This window comes from Trichosurus vulpecula, chromosome 7 (assembly GCF_011100635.1).
Source record: "Trichosurus vulpecula isolate mTriVul1 chromosome 7, mTriVul1.pri, whole genome shotgun sequence".
In the NCBI taxonomy this organism is placed as follows: domain Eukaryota; kingdom Metazoa; phylum Chordata; class Mammalia; order Diprotodontia; family Phalangeridae; genus Trichosurus; species Trichosurus vulpecula.
In genome coordinates this window covers 46,159,100-46,180,269 of record NC_050579.1, presented here as the reverse complement: position 1 = coordinate 46,180,269, position 21,170 = coordinate 46,159,100, and the positions used below count along the sequence as shown (strand labels likewise).

The following is a 21,170-nucleotide window of genomic DNA, read 5'->3' as shown; positions in this document are numbered from 1 at the left end:
AGTGTCTGAGGCCGGATTTAAACTCAGGTCTTCCTGTCTTCAGGCTGGACACTCTATCCACTGTGCCACCTAGCTACTCGTTGATTGGGGAAGGGCTGAACAAATTGTGTGTGGCACACGAATGTAATGGAATATTATCATGCTGGAAGAAATAATGACTTGTGGGAAGACATATAAACTGAGGTAGAATGCATCTCCCATCTCTCTTCGTTTGCATTTGCTGCCCCGCTCCAACATGCCTGGAATGCTCCCCTCCTTCGAGACCTCTGCCTCTTAGTTTCCCAGAATTCTTTCCAGACTCCAACCAAATCCCAACTTCTGCAGCACCCTAATACCCTCCAGCTGCTAATGCCTTCCACTTTCTATTACTCTGTAGATATCTTGTGTGTGACTAGTTATTTATATGTTTTCTCCCCTATTAGAATGTGAGCTCCTTGTGGGCAGGGACCATTCTTGCCTTTCCTTCTATCCTCAGGGATTAGTATAGTGCTGACACATAGTACATAATAAATGCTTGTTGATTAACTGACTGCCCCTGGCTTCTTTGTAGAGGTGGGGCCTGTGGTTGTGAAACACTGCGTATAATATCAAATTGTTTTAATAAATTGGTCAGTTGGTTAGGTTTTTCTTTTCTTTTTCTTATTCTTTGTTATAAAGAATGGTTCTCTGGGAGTAGGAGGGAGTTAGAAAACATGGTGAGATATAAAGTGTGAAAACAAACGATATCAATACAAATGTATTATTTTAAAAAAACAACCTCCCATTGCAGCCAGCTGTGGACCATCTGGATGAACAACTAAATCAGTTGCTAAATTTAGATGTGGCTTCAACAACTCAGATATCACAGGACCCCAAATCCAAGAAAGACAGGAACGTGACCCAAAAGAAAAACATTCCTGCAAGAGTCTTTGGATTTGTAATTTGAACAACCACTAAGTACATCCAAAAAAGTTAAAGAGGAAGAGCTTAGCGTGATTTCTTAAGTAAAAAAAAGAAATGCCTGAAGAATTGCGGTTGCCTCATTGCTTATGGATGGATTAAGGGTGAGAAGCAAAACTAGGTAATACTTACTCTAGGAAGAGCTATTTATGAACACACCTCAATTCAATATTACAGCATGGTTACTGTGGTTTTCCCACCTTTGTATTTGAGACAGCAGTTGAAATAATAAATTAAAGATGATTGTTCAGATCAATCATTCTTTCTGGCTTAGAATTCTAATAATCCAACTTCCTAAAGTGAGTAGAATTTTATCTCATACACTCTGTGCTCCCCACTTGCTAATAGTTAGATTCAGGTTCCCTCCAATCCCTAATGTGCATGTACAACAAATCAGGTACTACTGATATTTACAGGATATGGTAAGAACAGGGTATGACGTGCCTATATACATTTAGGAAAAATAAATTATAAATGCTGATTTTTTTTTAAAATGCATTTTGAAAAAAATACCTTCCCCTCAAATGAAATTTAGCTTTACTAATGTTTAATATGAATTTACAATGACGCCCTCACTTGTTTTACATGTCAAATAGTTATGCGCTATATAAGGTAAGAGAAGCATCTAAAGGAAAAAGGGGAGTTATATAACCTGAAAGATTATCCTTATTTATTTGTTCATTTTCAGCATATTGTAATGTAGTTCTGGATCACGATGTTAAATCAAGAATAATAAAGCATATTCAATCCTATCACTCTCACTAAAAATTACTGACTGTAATATTTTGATCTACTATTTCCATCATAGCGGATACAGAGCTGACCGCAAAGCCAGGAAGACCTGGGTTCAAGACTTGCCTATAACAAATATTGGCATCTCTCTGTGCTCTAGGCAAATCTTTTAACTTTAAGTTGTATAGGAGGTACCAACCTGCATGGGTAATTAAACCAAAGGGTTTCCTATACCAATAAAATCACAGGTTTAGTCTCTATCCTCAAACAATATTTTAATGAGAGCAAAAAGGGTTTTTGAGGCATTAACAGATAAAAATTATTTTAAAATATTTATTTTATCTTTAATCTTTTAAATGTCTATTTTTGTGTATGTTTTATAACGTACATATTACGTCGATTGGTTGGTTGATTGTTGTCCTTCGTTCTCAAAGAGGACCAAAATAACATCACTATGATGGAGTCAAGGCACAATGTGTCTAATTGTGGCTGATCAGACCAATGTGAGCTCTGAAGGCTCCACCATAGGTTGGGCATAAATAGTCTATGGAACATTTGGAGTGGAAATGTCTCTAAATGTTCACATCTCACATTTCTTTTGAGCTACTGCAATTCTGCTTTGCTCATAGAGCCCAGCACCTTCTTTGATGTGGGCACACCATTCTGGGTGGTCCGTTGCCAGTGTCTCCCATGTCTCACATTCGATTCCAAAGTTCTTCAGAGATGCCTTGAGAGTGTCTTTGTATCACTTCATCTGACCACTGTATGAGGGTTTGCCTTGCATGAGTTCCCCAAAAAATAGTCTTTGAGGCAAACCTACACATTTGGCATTTGAACAACATGGCCAGCCCATCGGAGTTGCACTTTCTGCAGTAAAGTTGGAATGCCTGGCAGTTTAACTGGAGAAAGGACCTCAGTTTCCAATACTTTATCTTGCCAAGTGATCTTCAGAATCTTCCTAAGACAATTCAAATGTAAGCGATTCAGTTTTCAGTCATGGCATTGGTATACTGTTCGGGTTTCACATACAACAATGAGGTCAGCACAACAACTCTGCAGACCTTTAGTTGGGTAGGCAGTCTAATCTCTTCCACACTTTCCTTCAGAGCCTCCCAAACACTGACTTAGTTCTGGCAATGTGTGGGTCAACCTCATTGTCTGTGTACATCTCTGGAAAGGTAAGTGAACTTATCCATAGCATTCAAAATTTCTCCATTTGCTGTAACCAGTGGTTCCACATATAGATGGTGTGGTGCTGGCTGGTGGAGAACCTCTGTTTTCTTGGTGTTAATTGCTAGGCCAAAATTAGCACAAGCAGTAGAGAATCAATCCATACTTTGTTATATCTCAGCTTCAGAGGTTGCATTGAGGGCATAATCGTCTTCAAACGAAAACTCACGCATCAACTCTCCCTCCACTTTAGTCTTGAATCTTGTACTATATTAGTACAATAGTGCAAGTATATAACTTATAAATAAATATTTTGGGATGCCTGAACAAAAAAAAAATCTACTGATATAAGTGTACGATAAAAAAAAAGTTTGGAGACGACTGTTATAGTGTTGCTGAGACCAAAAAAGTCATCACCCTCAGGCAACTAATTACTGTACAAAGTTGAGTATATTGTGTCATAGATATGATTAAAATGTCATGGGGGTTCAGAGAAGAAAATATAACAGCACTTTATTGTATACCATACTGTGTTATTCTCTAGCTGCTTTTCATTCAATTAATACCTTACATTTATATAGTGTTTATCTATTTATAAAGCATTCTCTACACATTATTCGATCCTCATGGCAAACCCTATGAGGTACATAGGGCAAGGATATTAGTTCCATTTTCTTTTTACTTCCTTGCAACATCTTTTAAAAAAACATTTTATTACGATCTTTTATTTTTATATCACCTTCAAAAATATCCCTGCTCAGGGAGCCATCCCTTGTAACAAAGAATAAAAAAGGGAGAGGAAAGAAAAGCACTTCAGCAAAACTAACCAGCACATCAAAGGAGCCTGAGAGTATATGTAGTGTTCCCCTTCCCTCCCATAGATTGCCCACCTCTGCAAAGAAAGGGAAGGGCCTTTTTTCACCTTATCTTCAGGGCCAAGCTTGGTCATCATAATTATATGGAAATTAATTGGGATTTTGTGTTGTTATTGTTGTTCTGTCCATTGGCATTCTTGTAGGCATTGTGTATATTGTTTTCTGGTTCTGCTTCCTTCACTTTGCATCAGTTCATACTAGTCTCCCCATACTTCTCTGAATATTTTCTCTTCATGGTTTCTTAGAGCATAGTAATATTCCCTTATATTCATGTGGAGCAGGGAATGACTAGAATAGATCCAATAAAACATATGTGGTGATAAGCCTGAGGGGGCCACCCCATAGAACATACACTGAACTCCCCTGGCACATGTAGTTTCACCTTGGCACTTTGGGATAGTGCAAAAAACTCCTAGATAAGGAGTTCCCTTATCTCCTCCCTATGGAGGGTAGGGATGACTGAGTTAAAGCTACATCAGATAGAAATGACTACTGAGCCAGGAATAGCTACCTCATCAGCAGACTTTAGATGCTGGCCTTGTCTTCTTCAACTCTCCAGAACATGAGGCAAGGAGCTCTCTATTTCCACCTGCTGAGTATATCAGGACCTTTTGAGCTTCTCCTAGTACTTCTGGTGTTGGGGAGGAGAGGGATTCATTCATCTACCCTGGAAGAAATGGTGAACTGTTTGCACATGGCAACTAGAGCATGTGTTAGCTTAAATGGGCTTGAGTTAGTATCTCAAAGCCATAGTTGGCCCTTTTGCCTTATGCTTCTTTCCTTAGCACAGGTGACCAAACAGCAATCCTGAGATGGACATTTTCAGAGTTGGAGGAAACCTTGTAAGTTAGAGAAGTCCAAAACACCTAAGTGTTTCAATCAGTGCTGGCTGTGCTATGGGAGATGCCCCCTACAACTACTATAGTACTTTTGGCAAGAAGAAATTACCACCAGCAGGAGCAAGAGCCCAACCTCTGGCCTGGCTTGCCAGAAAATATTAACCTTGGGAAAAACAATACAGTCAAGTTGAAGGTGAAACGCCAATTCTGTATTCCCTCAAAATGCTTTTAAATATCAACCACCCGGGAAAGTGGAGTTATAAGTTACCATTACATAGATCTTTGTCAGTGGAGTTATAAGTTACCATTACATAGATCTTTGTCAGTGAAAACACAAGAATCTTTTTTGTTGAGCATTTCTTTTGTGGAAAGGAAATAAATAGCTGCCCCATACCTGATTTATATTGTTTGTTGAGCACTTTTCTACTTTCTATTTTTGAAAAGACCCTAGATTGAGACAAACCTAAGTTTTGAATGACTTTTCTTGGGGCTCTGAGGTGGGGGGGATAAAGAAATTGAGAGTAGAAGAAAAAGAGCCTAAACTGTTTCTTCAGAGGCCAGCTTCTCCCAGGACTGAAAAGAATCTGAATGCATGGGTATAAAACTAGGGGCTCCTCAGTAGAAGAAGGGGAAAGAGAATGTCCAAACCCAACAATGGTTCCCTATGCGTAATTGTACATGTACCACAATCTTTTTCAGACTTTCAATTGATATCTAATTTGTTTTCAATTCTTGGCTACTACAAAAAGCGCTATTACAAATATTTTGGTATATATATAACCTATATGTGACCTCCTTAGAATATCAATGAGATACCAATGAGATCTCTTCCATCTCTAGATCTATGAATTTATTGGTCCTAAAACATTTTAGTCACTTTCTTCACAATTACAAATTGCTTCCCAGAGTTGTTGGACCAATTTGCTGCTCCACCTGTCTTTCCATGTTATTTCCATTTTTTAGTAGAATAACAGTTAGGGGCAGAGCCAGGACCATAACCCAAGTCTAAGGGCACGTTTAGTCCAGTTTCCACTACATGACTGTTTAGTTTCCCCTACATGATTGTTGAGTTCCCATGACACGATTCTCCCCAATACTTAAACTTTGGAGTGAGTGAGATATATATACAGTATAGTATAAAGAGTGATAGACTAGAGAACAGGTGGCTCCAAGTTCAAATCCCATCCTTGATACCAGTTGTGTGACCGGAGGCAATTTACTAAACCTCTCTAATTTTCAGTATCCTCATCTATAAAATAGAAAGGACAACATCACAGGACTGTTGTGAGTTTCAAATGACACGTAAAATGCACTTTGTAAATTTTAAAGTACTTTACGAACGTCAGATTTTATTAAAAGTGAAACATTATCACTAAACTCTGCCTCAATGAGATTATAGAACCACTTTCCAGGAGGGTCTATCTAATAATAGCAGAAATAATCATCCTTTTTGGTTTTGTGTACACAGGTTCTGGGCCAGGTGAATTCTCCAATCACTCAATCAATATTAATTAAATGCACTAAGTATCAACATCTATTTCACTTGTAAATGTTTGGTCTAGTTGCCAATTCCTTTAGGCTAAGGGTCACATCATATTCTATTTTTGCATAATCCTGGAACCTAGCTGTAGCCTAGGCCCCCACATTTGTGAGCTTTCTGAAAGCCGCTGCAGGTTCAAGACACGTTTGGAGATGATTGTTCACTGAAAAAAACAGCTCCTGATCCTTTATCAATGTTTCTTTACTAGACCAATAAAAAGATACATTAGTTAAAAAGACATTTAATTAGACATTAATTATAGTAAAAATAAATGACAAGGAAAATCCCCCCTATATTGCTCTCTCACAGGTTCTGACATCATCAGTAGCAGACCCAACACACTCAGTCCAGGAACACATATGTCCAGGAAACATGTGTGTCCAAGGCAATTCATGCTCCTAAGGTTGCATTCCCACTAGAACACCTACCTCACTACCTCCAATGCTGCTACTTACTTCCGGACAGAGTTACCAGTGTCATCCCCTGGTCTGGTGATAGCTGCAGGCTATGCTATGACTTGTTTTCTCCACTACTACATACTGTCAGAGTCTTCCATTGGTCTCCTTTTTCTGTGGTGCTGCCAAAGGTTCTGCTCTGCTGAGTTACTCTGCCGGATTTCCAATGCGGCTATCTGCTAAAGGTTTCTGCTGAATTGAAGCTTCTGGGTGCCCTTTTCCGTGTGTGTGTGTGTGTGTGTGTGTGTGTGTGTGTGTGTGTGTGTGTAGAGACAGACAGACAGACAGACAGATAGAAAGACAGACAGACAGACAGACAGATGGCAACAATTCCCTTGAGTCTTTTAGCTTATAGCTCTAAGAGGTATTTCAGCTCTTTTCTAGCTCAGAACCTTAGCCGGTCTACTCTGATTCTGAGTGCAGAACTTCCTCTCACTGTACACCACGCCCCTGAGTGCTACCTGCATTCTTCAAATCGCTTTGGGAGTTTCATTTAGCAAGTCTAAAGTGAAGTTAGTGACCTTTTGTTCCATATTCTGGCTAGGCAGAAAATTGCTGCTCACCCTATTTGTCACAGTACTGCACATAGTAAACACTTCATAAATATTTGTTAAATTGAATTGAAAAGATGTGTTCATTGACCGAATGAATGATTGAAGAAATTATCTGACTTAATCCCCTTCTACAATAAACTGTTTCCTCTATTATTTAGACTCCTCCTGGAACATAATTCTACCACTTTTGTAAGATTTAACTCCTTAACAACATGTAACATTGGGAAACTATGGGAAAGTCAATAATGAACACCTTAGCTTCAAATTTGACTTCTTTACCTGCTTTTCTTTCTTTTTTTTGTACCATTTGCTTTTTTTTTAATACAGAGAACAAAAACTACTTCTGCTAAATCAATTTGTGCAGATAGTCATCCAAATGCCACAACCCTACCCTTCACCACTCCCAAAGTGACTTTCATGAAGTCCCTGCTCGACATCCAAAGGCAAAAGGTCAAAATAGAAATTTCTTAAGCATCAATGGGAGGACTAAGTTTAAACGCAAAAAAACCCCCAAACTCAACCCCAACTAATTATCATTATTGTTGTTGTTATTAATACTTATCTTTTAGGGCACTAGAAGGAAAAGAGATCTAGAGAGCTAGTTTGTGAAAGACACGGCATACCGGACAATGCAGTACAAGAGCCTCCAGGCTGTTGTGTCAATGAAGTCTTTCAGTCACTGTACACTACCCCACTTGTTTCCTAAAGTAGTGCTTTCTGGTGGCTAAACTCTCAGCTGGCGAGAACAGGGGACTCGGTGCCATTTGTCTATCAATTTCTTTAAAAAGAAAAGCATCCTGTACAGCTGTCTTGTTTTTCATTTTTATCCTGTTCTTCAGGATGGGCAGTGATAAAGGAAGAAAACTGTATCCAGCAGCCTCTACTGTCAGTTATTGGACAGAAGTTTGCAGCCCGCAGACAACAATACTTTTTTAAAAAATAGCCCTGAGCTTTGGGAAATTACAAGAGATTTTAATAAGGCTAGTATACTGAGAAGAAGTCTACCATCTGCTTTGCTTTCCAAGGTAATTAAAAGGGGGCAAGATATAGGTCTTCAAATTGTAAATTCATGTTTTCATATGTAGTCAATTCCCAATTATTAGAATTAATGTAGGAGAACCATTTAGCATGGATAATATAAAACAGTTGATATGCTAAAAATCATTTACATTTATCTCTGGAATATATTATGTGATTTTTCTCACTAATTATATTTTGCCTGAAATGTATAAGTGAAAAAAGATGAGAGGACTGGCAAAGACGGCAAATTAGAAGGAAGCAGTATAGCCCAGCTATCTGCTGCTACTATTCCAACAACCATCAAGTAAGAGGACTAGACCAGAAACTTGGAAAACCAAGAAAAAACTACAGTGGGTCATTGTTCCAGCCCAAGATCACAGATTCAGTCCTTAGGTAAATGACCAGCAGTGGGGTGTGCAGCTCTGATCCCAAATTCATTCAAAGAGTACAGATTAGAATTGGATTGGCATCTGTATTGTTCTGACCCTAGAACAGGATCTCAGATTTGGCCCAGAGGCAAGTGACCAGAGCAGAGACTGCAAACCAGAGTTTAGAGCTCTATCACTCTAATTATAGAGCAAGACTGGAGATTTAATCCACAAGTAAATGATAGGGGAAGGACTGAAGACAATATAAACTTACAGTTCAGTCCCTCTGAACCTACAGAGCCTTCCAGCTAGCTGATAGGGGTTGAGGCCAGCAACTGTCTACTGGAGCTCTATTCAGAGGAAAGCCTGAAGTTGTGTTCCCCAGACCCAAACCAGGATCCAAAGCCTACAAAGCTCAGAATAGGAGAGCAGCAACCAGACAGTGCCTAAGGACAGACAGTTTCAGACCCACTAAAAGTTTGCAACTCCCTGGACTAAGCTGCCCCTGAGATCCTTAAAGAATACAGCACTCAATATCCAAAGAATTCAGTGACATGACTCCAGATAACAGAAAGCAACATCCTACAATGCTCTAACATTACTGACAGAAGTAAACAGGGCCTGACCCTAACACAAAGTCCTAATTCAAGAAGACTGAAGAACAAGCAAACAAAAAAGACACCGACACCAATGATAAAGAGCTTTTATGGAGTCAAGGACTCTCAAACCCAAAAGAGAATAACTCTAAAACATCTATAGGCAAAGTCTCAAATAAAAATACAGTTTGACCACACAAGGTCAACTAGAACTCCTAGAAGACATGAAACAAGAGATTAAAAGGGGTTAAAATTACAAAATAGGAAGTTCTGGATTACATGGCCAACAATACAGAAGTCTACACCAGACATTTTTTCCAGTCCTCATTAATTCTCAAAAACTCCTCAGAAAAGGAACAATGTGCCAGAAGCAGAGCAATTACAACAACCTCCACAGGCCAAGATACCAAGAAGCATAATAAAGTAGAAGCTTTATGAATTAATAGCAGAGAATAATAATCCCTAATGTTCTCAATCAGCAAACCCCACCCCTGTGCTGTGACAGGGTATGTACTCAATGTGTGTTCTGAGATCCATTCAGCGATTTCCCTGATGCTCCAGTCTAATGCCCACTATACCCGGCCACTGGCCTCATCCCACCACTCTGTGGCAACAAGCCACAGACCTGAACTCTGACCACCCACTTTTGGAATAGAAGAAGCTATAGGAGGTTGTGCTATGCCAGGGATGGCTGTAGTTCTCTGGCAGTGCTTGGTCAGAGAACTAAGAAACAAAAGGAGCTGGAGGAAAGTGTCAATGTGCATTTGGGGTTGTAGCAGGACTAAAGTAAAGGAGACTGACTGACATCCAACTGGAACTGGTCCCCACAGAAGTCACTTGGGGCAGGAACTGAGAGAGGTGAAAACTGAACTTCCCAAATAGGGAGGCAGTTTAAACAGCTTTGAGATCCAGCCACTGAAGGTACTGTCATCAAAGAGGAAGGAGTGAGAAAGTGAGGAACATGAAATACAAATATAAGGGGGAAAGACTAAAATTATCAAAGATTTCTGGAGAAAGAAAATTCAGTTAGAAATTGAATCTGCATTGCAGATACATCAAGAGAGAAAATATTAAAATAGAAGGTAAGATGACTACCAAGACATCTAAATAACAGCAAATGTCTCTAAATAAAAATAGCAGGGCAGAGGAAATTGAACCAACATTTGATAAGAGAACCCTAGAGATTCGCAAGAGAGTAAGCAATTGCAGCAGAATGTTCCAGAATGGTTCAAGAGACAAATTGAAATCTTAAGAGAAGTTAAAAGAGAAAAGTTAGAATGGCAGAATGTATGGCCTGCACAGCCAAAAAAAAAAAATAGCAGAATAGACAAATTTGAATCCACAGTGGTGAATCTCTCCATAGAAGTTAAAGAGAGAACCATAGTTTGGGAATACAAATAGACCAAAGTGAAAGACAATCTGGAAAAAGAGAAGCAAATAGTAATAATGTTAAAAGAACACAAGATTTGTACAAGTAAAGCATTTATCTCAATGATAGAATGTATACAGACAGCTTAAGGATCACAGGTCTCCAAGAAGAAAATAAGAAGTCAAAAAACCTGAACACCATAATTCAAGAAATAACACAAGAAACTGTCTAGAACTTCTGAATACAGAAAACAAATCATCAATCAAAAGAATCCAAAAATTTCCTCTAGGGAAAAAAAAACCAACCTATGCTGTAAACTTCAAGAGACATAGTGGTTAGATTTAACTATTCTAATGACAAACAATAAATTCTGCAAGCAACTAGGAGAAAGCTATTCAAATATAAAGGAAAGGAATTTGAAGGATGAGACTATTCTGCACCCACTAGAAATAACAGAAGGGAACAGAATACTATATTCTGAAAAGCAAAAGAGATCAAGATGCAGGTCAAATATGACATACCTTACAAACCTGAGCCTAGTCATCAATCAAAAAAAGATGTGTATTCAACAAAAGAAAGGCATTTGAACATTTCTATCCCCGTTCCCCAAAGGAAAAAAAAAAGCAGATTGGAGCAGGTTATTCAACTCACTAATAGCTCTAAAACACAAACACAAGAAAGGTAAATAAATAAAATTACCAAGGGAAGCACAAATAAGGAAATTAATTACCAGATCTCTGGAGAGTTTTCAAAGGAAAAAATAAAAACAAGAAAGACAAAGGTACCTATCGAGTTTTTTTTAAAGAAATAACAGAGGAGCCACTTAAACATTTTTTTTGGTTTTTTTTTTGGAAGGGGGAAGGCAGTGCAATTGGGATTAAGTGACTTGCACAAGGTCACACAGCTAATGAATGTGTCAAGTGTCTGAGGCCAGATTTGAACTCAGGTCCTCCTGACTCCAGGGCCGGTGCTCTACTCACTGTGCCACCTAGCTGCCCCTACACATTTCTTTTTAAAAATACACCAAGGAAAAATAATGAAGGTGGAACTTAAAGAAACAGAAGTGACAGTAGAGGAACAGGGCTAAGATACCAGAAATCTCAAACTAACTCAATCTCAAACCCTCCTTCTTCATGGGTAAATCGATGTATTTTATGAGACTAAACAACAGAATGGGAGGTCACACAAAAGGGAAGAGCAGATGTAGAAGATAGAAGGGAATGAGTGATGTGCCCTAATCAAATCAATGGTAAACGACGAAAGGAAAATAATTCCTATAGTTTCTCAGCAATAAGAGAATGAGTAAAGTAATCAAAGGAGGGACTGAAAGAGGAAAAGAAAGAGATATGTGCCAAGTCAGTGGCTAGAGAAGGGTCTCACTCAAAAACTCCCATTGTGCTAGACATATATTTTGTAATGGGAGATGAGGGCCTTACAACGCATGTAACGTGCAGGGATTTGGTGCTAAGAGAGATTATTTCCTCTTAGAAAGTGTTGTCCCTCCGTGAACAACATCCTACCTCATAAAAAGGGATATTAGAGCTCCAGGAGCCAACAGACTTCAGGAGGATGGGAGGGCATGGACCCAGTAGGAGATTCCAAGGCAAATGGGAAGGAAAATGATCACGGTTGAGAACACAGGGTAGAAATGAAAACAGAAAAATTTCTACCATAGGACAATAATTCTATGCTCATTACAAGAATTGATACTACTCTCCTGTAGGAATTGATACTTGGAAAAGTAAAGCACAACAGAAAAAAGGGAATAGAGAACAAGATCTACAAGGCAATCCTAAAAAGTGCTTAGAAGAGGGGATTCAAAATTAGAATTTTAGAAGCTTTAATTCCAACACAAAAAGCAACGCAAAAACACTAGAGAAGAAATAAGTATAAAGACCATGAATCACTGAATAAAAGTTTAAAATATCCAGAAAGGGGGGAGAATTAGTGAAAAGAACAAAGTAAAGAAAAATGCAAAAAATAAAAACTAACAAATAAAAGAATTTGAAGGGGAGGAGAAGGAGATTTTAATTAACTACTTAATGCAGAGAAAAAAAGGGGGGAAGAAGGGGATAATTAGATAACTACATAAAAGGAAGAAAGAAAAATGAATCAATAAGTTAAATAAAACTCCAAAACTAGGGGAAAGGAGGAGGGTTTAAGGCTAAGAGGAAGAGAATCTGTGGAAATAGAGTTGCCTTAAGGTAAAGTAAGCAAAAATAACTGTAAGGACAAAGTATTGTCTTTGAAAAAAGGAAGAGGAAACACTAACTGGGGGGGTGGGGGCGGGGTTAATAGTAAGACTAGAAATTCAAATAAAGGAAAATATAAACCTATAATTTTAATACAAATCCCATAACTTTAAATGTGAATGGATTAAGCAATCTCATAAAATGAAAAAGAATGATGGGTTGGTTAAGATATTGGTTAATTGGTTGGTTAATCTATTTCTTATAAGATACAACTGAAAAGCAAAGACATCTACAGAATCAGAATGAGAGAGTGAAACAAAATTTACTATGTATTAGATGAATCCAAAAAAACAGAAGTTGCAAGCATTCTATCTAACAAAGCAAAAACATTTCATAATATAGAGATAAACAAGGAAATTACATTATGCTGAAAAGAACCATAGGCGTGACCAATGTCAATATTAAACACACATGCTTCAAATGTCATAGCATCTAAATTCATAGAAGGAACTCACCAATAAGAGAAGAGAGCCACAGGAATAGAGGGACATTTCACTGTGAAAATGCCACAAGCACTGAGGGAACTTCCAGCGTGAGAAGGCAATGAAAGCTCTAGATGAAAGAATTGGATAAGAAATGAGAGCTCTGGTACAAAGACTGGAAAAATTAACAGCTTAGTACAAGAGATACAAAAACCTTACCCTGTGAAAGTCAGGATAGATTAAATAGAAGTTAATCATTCCATAAGATAACAAGAAATACTAAAACAATGTCAAAAGGCTGAAAAAAATAAAAGAAAATATAAATCATCTCATTTCAAAAACAAATATAGGAGAGACAACTTTGGAATTGTTGGATGACTTGAAAGCCATGACCAAAAAAAAAAACCCTATATCATAAATGAAAACTTCCCAGATCTATTAGGAATATCCATTTCCATAGCCCTAAAAAGTGGTAAGTCCAGCCTCTACTAGGTAACCTCCAGGTATAGGAAACCCTCTACTTCCTGAGGTAGTCCATTCCACTTTTTACATACACTTTTCTCCTTTGGAGGTCACAGAGGATACAATGGCAATGACTATCACTTGATCAGATGTATGGGGATATATGGGAAATTTAGGAAGTGCTAGACCTAGGGCTTACAGAGCCCTTTTTAGGGCTGCTCATCCACCTTTGGTATCCACCTGTCACCCAACTCTCACCTGTGGTTCCAAGAAGCTATAGGATGCACAGTGGCTACACCCTGGTAACCATCTCAGCAGATAGGCTAAACCAGGCTGAGGGTAATCAACAGGCCTTAAACCTATCCATGAGTTAGGGGGAGGGCTACCCTAAGCACATGAAGACTTCCTCTGGAGGAATGGGCAGATAAGAACAATTTGTTCCAATAGCCATAAAGGCAACCGAAGGAAGCATTGTAAAGCATTTAAAGCTTGGTCAGACATTAAAGATGCCAAGATCATCCACTGCATCCAGCCCCATCTCCAGTCATCCTGACTTTGTTTTGCCACTGGACTTCAATGACTCTGGAAGAAAGAGTAAGGCTGACAACTTTGTGCAACTCTGCCTCACTTAAATCGAATTCACACTTAAATTGATACCTCACCCCATGATGTCATTGATCCTCTTTGAAACAAAGGACAAAACAACAAGTAGAAGATTATGCAAACAAGGAGGAAGGAGTTAGGGGAGCAGGCATCACTTAAATGCCGCTTTCATCTGAACTGTATAAAGAACACATACATACACAAAAGAGTGTGCTGTAGAAAAACATACAACTCACTAGGAAAACAGGAGCGAACGGATGAAGGTAAGAGGAAAATGTGAGGGTAGAGTCAAGTAGGCAAAACAAACTAAGATCTTGGACTATGGATTATGAAGAGTTTCAAAAGGAAAGAAACGGTAATTGTGATTGGGGTCTAAGTGAGGGGTGATGAGAAGAGCAAGGGAGTGGATATAGACTGAATAGGGCAAGAGCACAGGTGCCAAGCATATTCCTCTCACAGTTCCCTATTCTGTGTTTAAAAAAAAAAAGGAGGTGGCAAAGAAAGGAACAAGTACAAGAGATAAAGAACATGATGTGAAAAACTTATAAAATAGAAGAGAAGAGCAGAATAGGTTAGCAAGCAGAATCCAACAATATGGTGTTTACAAGAACCACACTTGAAATATAAAAAATTCATACAAAGTCCAAATAAGGAGCAAAACATATTATGCTTTGGATGAACTCAAAAGAGCAAAGGAAGAACATGATCTCAGACAAGGCAAAAGCAAAAATAGACTTGATTAGAAGAGATAAACAGGGAAACTACATTATACTGAAAAATACAACGGACAACAAATGAATTAATATCAATACTTATGTGCACCAAATAACACAGCACACTAAATACCTAAAGGAAAAGTTAAAAGTGTTACAGAAGTAGACAGTAAAGCTATGTCAACTGGACCAAAACTGGCCTCTAACTTGTGGGTGGCTGGAGCCATACAAAGCAGGCTAGAGACAGGAGAGTCAGAACACAAACAGAAGTTTAATTTCAGAGTGAGGAAAACAGTGTTTGCAAATAGAAGCCATCCCCCTCCCCAAGAAGGAGGGCTGAATGCTGCTGAGGCTAGGGCCACTTATATACATGAAAGGGTTTGGGCCACAACACAATCATTCTTAGGTCTTGAGACAGTTCTCATGGTTCGCATTTCTTGGGACAACCCAGGCGTTCTTGGGTTCCGGGGGAACAGTCATTGTCTCAAGTTGTGATTAATCTGTGAGGTTTCTGTGACAGGAACAGGAGTGCAATACCTGGCAGTTACAAGGAACAAGGATTGTAAACATGTGATGGATGGCCCTGGGAAATAGAGGGAGTTAAATCCCTCAGTCAACACCCGGTTCTGGTCCTAGTAATACACTTTGCCAGAGGGTGATATCATCCAGAGTGCAAAGGATTATTGTTATGTCAAGCTCAGAGCATAGCCTGCTTGCTGGCCCTTAGCTTTGGGAAAGAGTAACTCCAAAATATTTTGACAGCTATGTTTGAAGCCTCAGTACATCCTTTTCAGGCCTAAACATAGCAAACACACACGAAAGAAGAAAAGAATCTGAATAGAATTTCCAAAAAGTTAGATATGATATCATTCTGGCCATTACTAAGTGGAAATACAAAGAACTTCACACAGAAGGCACTAGTAGTAGAAGGAGAGGGGTTGTTGAAGGTGGAACTTTAGCTGAGTTCTGAAGGAAGCTAAGGATTCTTATAGGCAGAAATGAAGAGAGAGCACATCACAGGCATGAGAGACAAGCCTGGGCAAAGGCTCAGAGACAAGAGATAAACTGTCATGTGAGGAACAGCAAACAGGACTATTAGGCTGGATTCCAAAGTATGTAAAGGGCAGTCACACATAATGAGGCTGGAAAGGTTGGAAACAGACTGTGAAGGGCTTTAAATGCCAAACAGAGGAGTTTGTCTTCTATCTTAGAGAACTGGGAATCAATGGAGTTTATTGAGCAAGAATGATATGGTCAGACTTGCTCTTTAGGAAAATCACTTTGACAGCTATGTGGAGGATGGATTGTAGTGGGAAAGATCAGAGGTGGGGAGAACAAATAAGAGACTATTGGACAGAGAACAAATAAGAGGCTATTGGATTGAAGAACATTTATTAAGTGCTTATTATGTTCCAAGCATGCACTATACTATGAGCTAGGTGTGCATATCCTCCATTACAGAACATTCTCCTTGAGAGCAGAAACTACATTTTATTCTATCATTCTATTCCCAATACATATTATTCTTCCTTTTGGTCCAGACTTGTGATTTCAACTGTATAGGAAACTCCCTCTACCCATCTGGATCAGAAATTTAACAGTCTTAGAGAGATGCCTAGAGCAGAGGTGTCAAACACAGCCATCAGGCAACACTGCCAGGTTAAAATGTAACTGGAGAAATATCTAACAAAATAAATAAAAAATACAATAGAATATAATGTCAATATGTAACCTGCAAGGATCCTTACATAAAGTTTAGTGACCTCATTTCTATTTGAGTTAGACACCACTGTCTGAGGGTACCAAGAGAATAACTTCTTTGTCCAGAATAAAACAACTAATATGTGTCAGAGAAAGGATTTGAATCTAGATCTTCCAAGGCTTCCCTTCTATCATTAACAACATCATGCTGACTCTTGTGCTTTATACATAGTAGGCTTTTAACAAAAACTTGTTGAAATGATGTATTTTGTAACTTATTCCTCAGTTGATGAATGGTCAAAGGATATGAACAGGTAGGTAGCTTTTAGAAGAAAAAAATCAGTTATCTATAGTCATATGAAAAAAAATGCTCTAAACCATTATTGGTTAGAAAGATGTAAATTAAAACAACTCTGAGGTACCACCTTACACCTATCAGATTAGCAAATATGATAGAAAAGGAAAATGACAAATGCTAGAGGGGATGTGGAAAAATTGGGATACTAATGCATTGTTGATAGAGTTGTGAACCGATCCAACCATTCTAGAGAACAATTTGGAATTATGTCCAAAGGGCAATAAAATGATGCACACCCCTTGACCCAACAATCCCAATACTAGGTCAGTATCCCAAAGAGATCAAAGAAAAAGGAAAAGGGCCTATATGTACAAAAATATTTATAGCAGCTTTTTTTGTGGTGACAAAGAACTGGAAATTGAGATATGCTCATCAATTGGGAAATGGCTTAACAAGTTGTGGCATATGATTGTGCTAGAGTACTATTGCATTATAAGAAGTAAGTAGGATGGTTTCAGAAACACCTGGGAAGATTTATGTGAACTGATGAAACGTGAGGTAAGCAGAGTCAGGGGACTTTTGTACACAGTAAGAATAATATTGTACAATGATCAATTGTGAATGACAACTATTCAGTGATACAACGATCCAAGACAATTTCAAAGGATTTAATGTTTAAAATGTGATTGAGAGAAAGAAGTGATAGAGTCCAAATGTAGATTGAGGAATAATTTTTCAATTTATTTTCTTTTTGCAACATGGCTAACATGGAAATATATTTTGCATGATTTCACATGTATAATTGATATTACATTTCTTGTCTTCGTAAAGGGTGGGGGAGGCATTAGAGGGAGGTAGATAATTCAGAACTCAAAATTTTTTTTAAAAAATGAATGTCAAAAAGAATAAATTTGAAAAAAAAAAGTTTTTTGCACTACTGCACTAAATGATACTCATCCTGAGCAACTAGGAAAGTAGCTATGAACATAAAAGTTGTCCAAGAATTCATTAACTACCGTTAATCATACTTACAAACACAAAAAAATTTTAGTAAGCAGTTTATCAGATGCCTAGCAGAGACCCATGGTATACAAAAACAAGAGGGCCTTGAGCAGCAGTTTTAACAAGAAATTATTTCTAATATTCTGATTTTGCCTCTCTTTGACAATTTAAAACATATGTAAACATTGATCTAGAATAAATTGGTACAGCAGTTATTGGTTTTATCTTTTCTTTTATTCAGTTTATAATGCAATTAAAAATTCAATATGTGGGCCCACCAAATTAGTTTTCCTTGTTTTGTTTTTATTAGTTGGCAATTTAGATTTATTTAAATTCCTGATTTGAAATACAAAAAAACCTATTTTTAGTGTTGGATCTCAGCTATTGGCAGAAGGAAGATAAATCTCTAATCTTGTTTCATTGGGGCTCAGAGTATGCCAAAAGATTTTAATGCAACCAGGTACAGTTTATCGAGTGTAGCCAAATAAATGTTACCAGAGTTAATCAGGAAAACCAAAGGGCTGCATCAGATTAGGGGTTTTAATTGACTCAAATGTGATGCTTTGTCTGCCTGCTTTAAGCTCTATTTTCCTGTGCACCTCTCTGAAATGTTGCAAAAATACAGGTCCCTGGGAATAGCAACCTTTCTATCACCTGCCTAGAGAGAGCAAATAGAATTGTAAGTGGCAATGACGTTAGTGTTTTAATGTGTGAAAAGTCAAGTGTGGATTTTTTTTACTCTCTGGCAAAAGCTCCCAGGTATAATTACAGACAAAAGCAGATGTTCCTTGCTCTGCTCTTTTTCACTGCTTTCAGGAAGCAGTGATTTTTGAAGCTTTCTTTTGGATTAGCATTCCTAAAGAATCACCTGACCATTTTTATCAGATCAACCCTACAGTCAACTGTCTTCAGGTAGAACATTCTTAAATCTTCCTTCTTTCCTCCAAGACCTCGAAGTGAAATACCATGTGTGACTTTTGTGCAAGTACTGCCCTCTAGTGCTTACGCTGAGGTCAAAAACCTTTTTGTTAAGAATTCTGAAACATTTCCTTCTTAACGGGTTATTTCAGACTAAAGAAAGTCAATGTCAAAGGCACCCTGTTAAAATTAAGTGATTTGACTGTCGTCCAAAAATTTCATGTTAGTCCTAGAAATTATACAAAAAGTAAAGCCTATGGGGAAGGGAGGGTGTTCTTTTGTGGGAAGAAGTAGATGGATTCTAAGTTCTTTCCACATGAATGAAATGTTAATAAGAGAAATTCATCATTGCCAGACTTCCCCTAGGGGGCATTCTTTATCAGTGACATTTTTTGGTTCTGCCTCTGCACCTCTGGCCTGCTTTATTTCTCTGAAGATGTTCAAATCCTTTTGAAGAATACTAGCAGCAAAACTCACCTTTCAAGCAGAATTCTTTGCACTTTGAAAGAAAGTCATGTGTAAGACAAGAAGATACTGATCACACTGCCTTTTAGTGTGTAATGTAGTATAGAGAGCAAAACACCTTTAATTGCAAATATTTTTAAAATCTAGTGCTGTAGAAAAAAGTCAAAAGTAACTTCGTTTTCTGGAACTGACTTACTTAAGAGAGTCAATTTTGATATACTCCAGTCATTACTATTCATTGATTTTATAAAATTTTTTTAAACTTCAAATAATGATAAACTGGATATAGAAAACAGAGAGTCTAGGCTACCATCGACTAAATTTGTTTCTCCAATTTGGTAATCCCTCATCAAATTATATGAGACACTACAGTAAATAGTGTAGTAAGAGTTTTGAATTTGAAAGTCAGAGGACCTGAATTTGAACCTCATCTCTTCCAAAGACCTTGCCACCTTGGACAACCTCTCTGGGCCTCAGTTTCCTCATCTATAAAATGAAGAAACTGGACTAGAAGGTAAACTTTATAACTTAAAATTTTGCTTTTGTTTAGAATAAAAAACTGTTGTGCTATTTCTACAGTTGGCAAACAATCATTCTACCTTATGGTGGAAAACAGACAAAATCTAGCTCAGTGTTGCACAACAAACTCTATTTGATATTTTTCAGTTTAGTAGGTATGTCTACAATAACTTAATAACTAATTATCTCTATGTGTATTTAGATGTTTCTCCTAGAATAGCTATTATTTTTCTTTTTATTTCACTAATTGAGTTCAATTCAATTCAACAAATGTTTACTGAGGACAAAGGAGTAAGGATCACCCACCCAGCCAAGCTGAGTACAATTCTTGGGGGGCAAGGAGGCTGGGATGGATATCTCATGAGATAGAGGGCTTTCAAGCATTCTTGATGAAAAGACCAGAGATGAATAGGAAATCTGACTTTCAAATACAAGACTCAAGAGAAGCATAAAAAGGCAAACAGGAAAAGGAAATCATAAGGGACTTAATAAGGTTAAACTGTTTGCATTCCTACACAGGAAGATTATATTTGTAACTCATAATGATGAGGGCACAGTCTCTGGGAACCCCTTGAACCCTTGAACTCTCCTTGAATCTTGCCACTTGACCTGGCCTTGGCCTGAGGCTATAACCATTAAGCCCAAATGCCTACCTTGCCCAGTCCTCTATTGTCCAGCTGTTTCCCACCCTTAATCCTGTTTCCCATCCTTAATCCTGATCAAAATATCTATACCCTAGCTCTGTTACCCTAGCCCTTTATTGTCTGTCATGTCCATCACCCCAGACCACCCCTCAATCCCTCCCACAACCTTTGTGTATATAATCTCCATCTTGCCTCCATGAGGTTGGTCAGAACCAATCTAGCTCAGATGGGTCTGGCCCTTTTTCCTTACAGGCGTCGCAAGGGGTGGGATCTCTCGGGGCAGGCTTATTTGGCTAACTCTTAATAAACTTTATCCTTTCCCTTGGCTGAGAAAGCTTGAGTCGAATTCTTTCGGCAGGACCCGGCGTGTCGGTACTTTGGGGTGTCGAGCACCTCTCACCCCAAACCCTCATCATTTATGGTTCCCTGACCGGGAATCGAACCCGGGCCGCGGCGGTGAGAGCGCCGAATCCTAACCACTAGACCACCAGGGAGCGTCAGGTTGACCAGGACAGTGTGACTGTCCGACTCACTGAGACCACTGGACCAAGCTGTCCGACCCACCGAGAACCACCAGAGAGCGTCAGGTTGACCAGGACAGTGTGACTGTCCGACTCACTGAGACCACTGGACCAAGCTGTCCAACCCACTGGGACCTGCTGAGGTCAGGCCCGAGAAGCACATCCAAAATGTTTGGAGAGCGAGGAGGGGGAT

General features: G+C 38.5%; 1 non-coding gene across 1 annotated transcript; it reads right to left on the bottom strand.

Annotated features, from left to right (window-relative positions):
- Window positions 1–20,878: 20,878 nt before the first annotated feature.
- Window positions 20,879–20,950, bottom strand: TRNAE-CUC. The gene has a single exon. It is a non-coding gene; the product is annotated as a tRNA-Glu (tRNA).
- Between the last annotated feature and the right edge of the window lie 220 nt (window positions 20,951–21,170).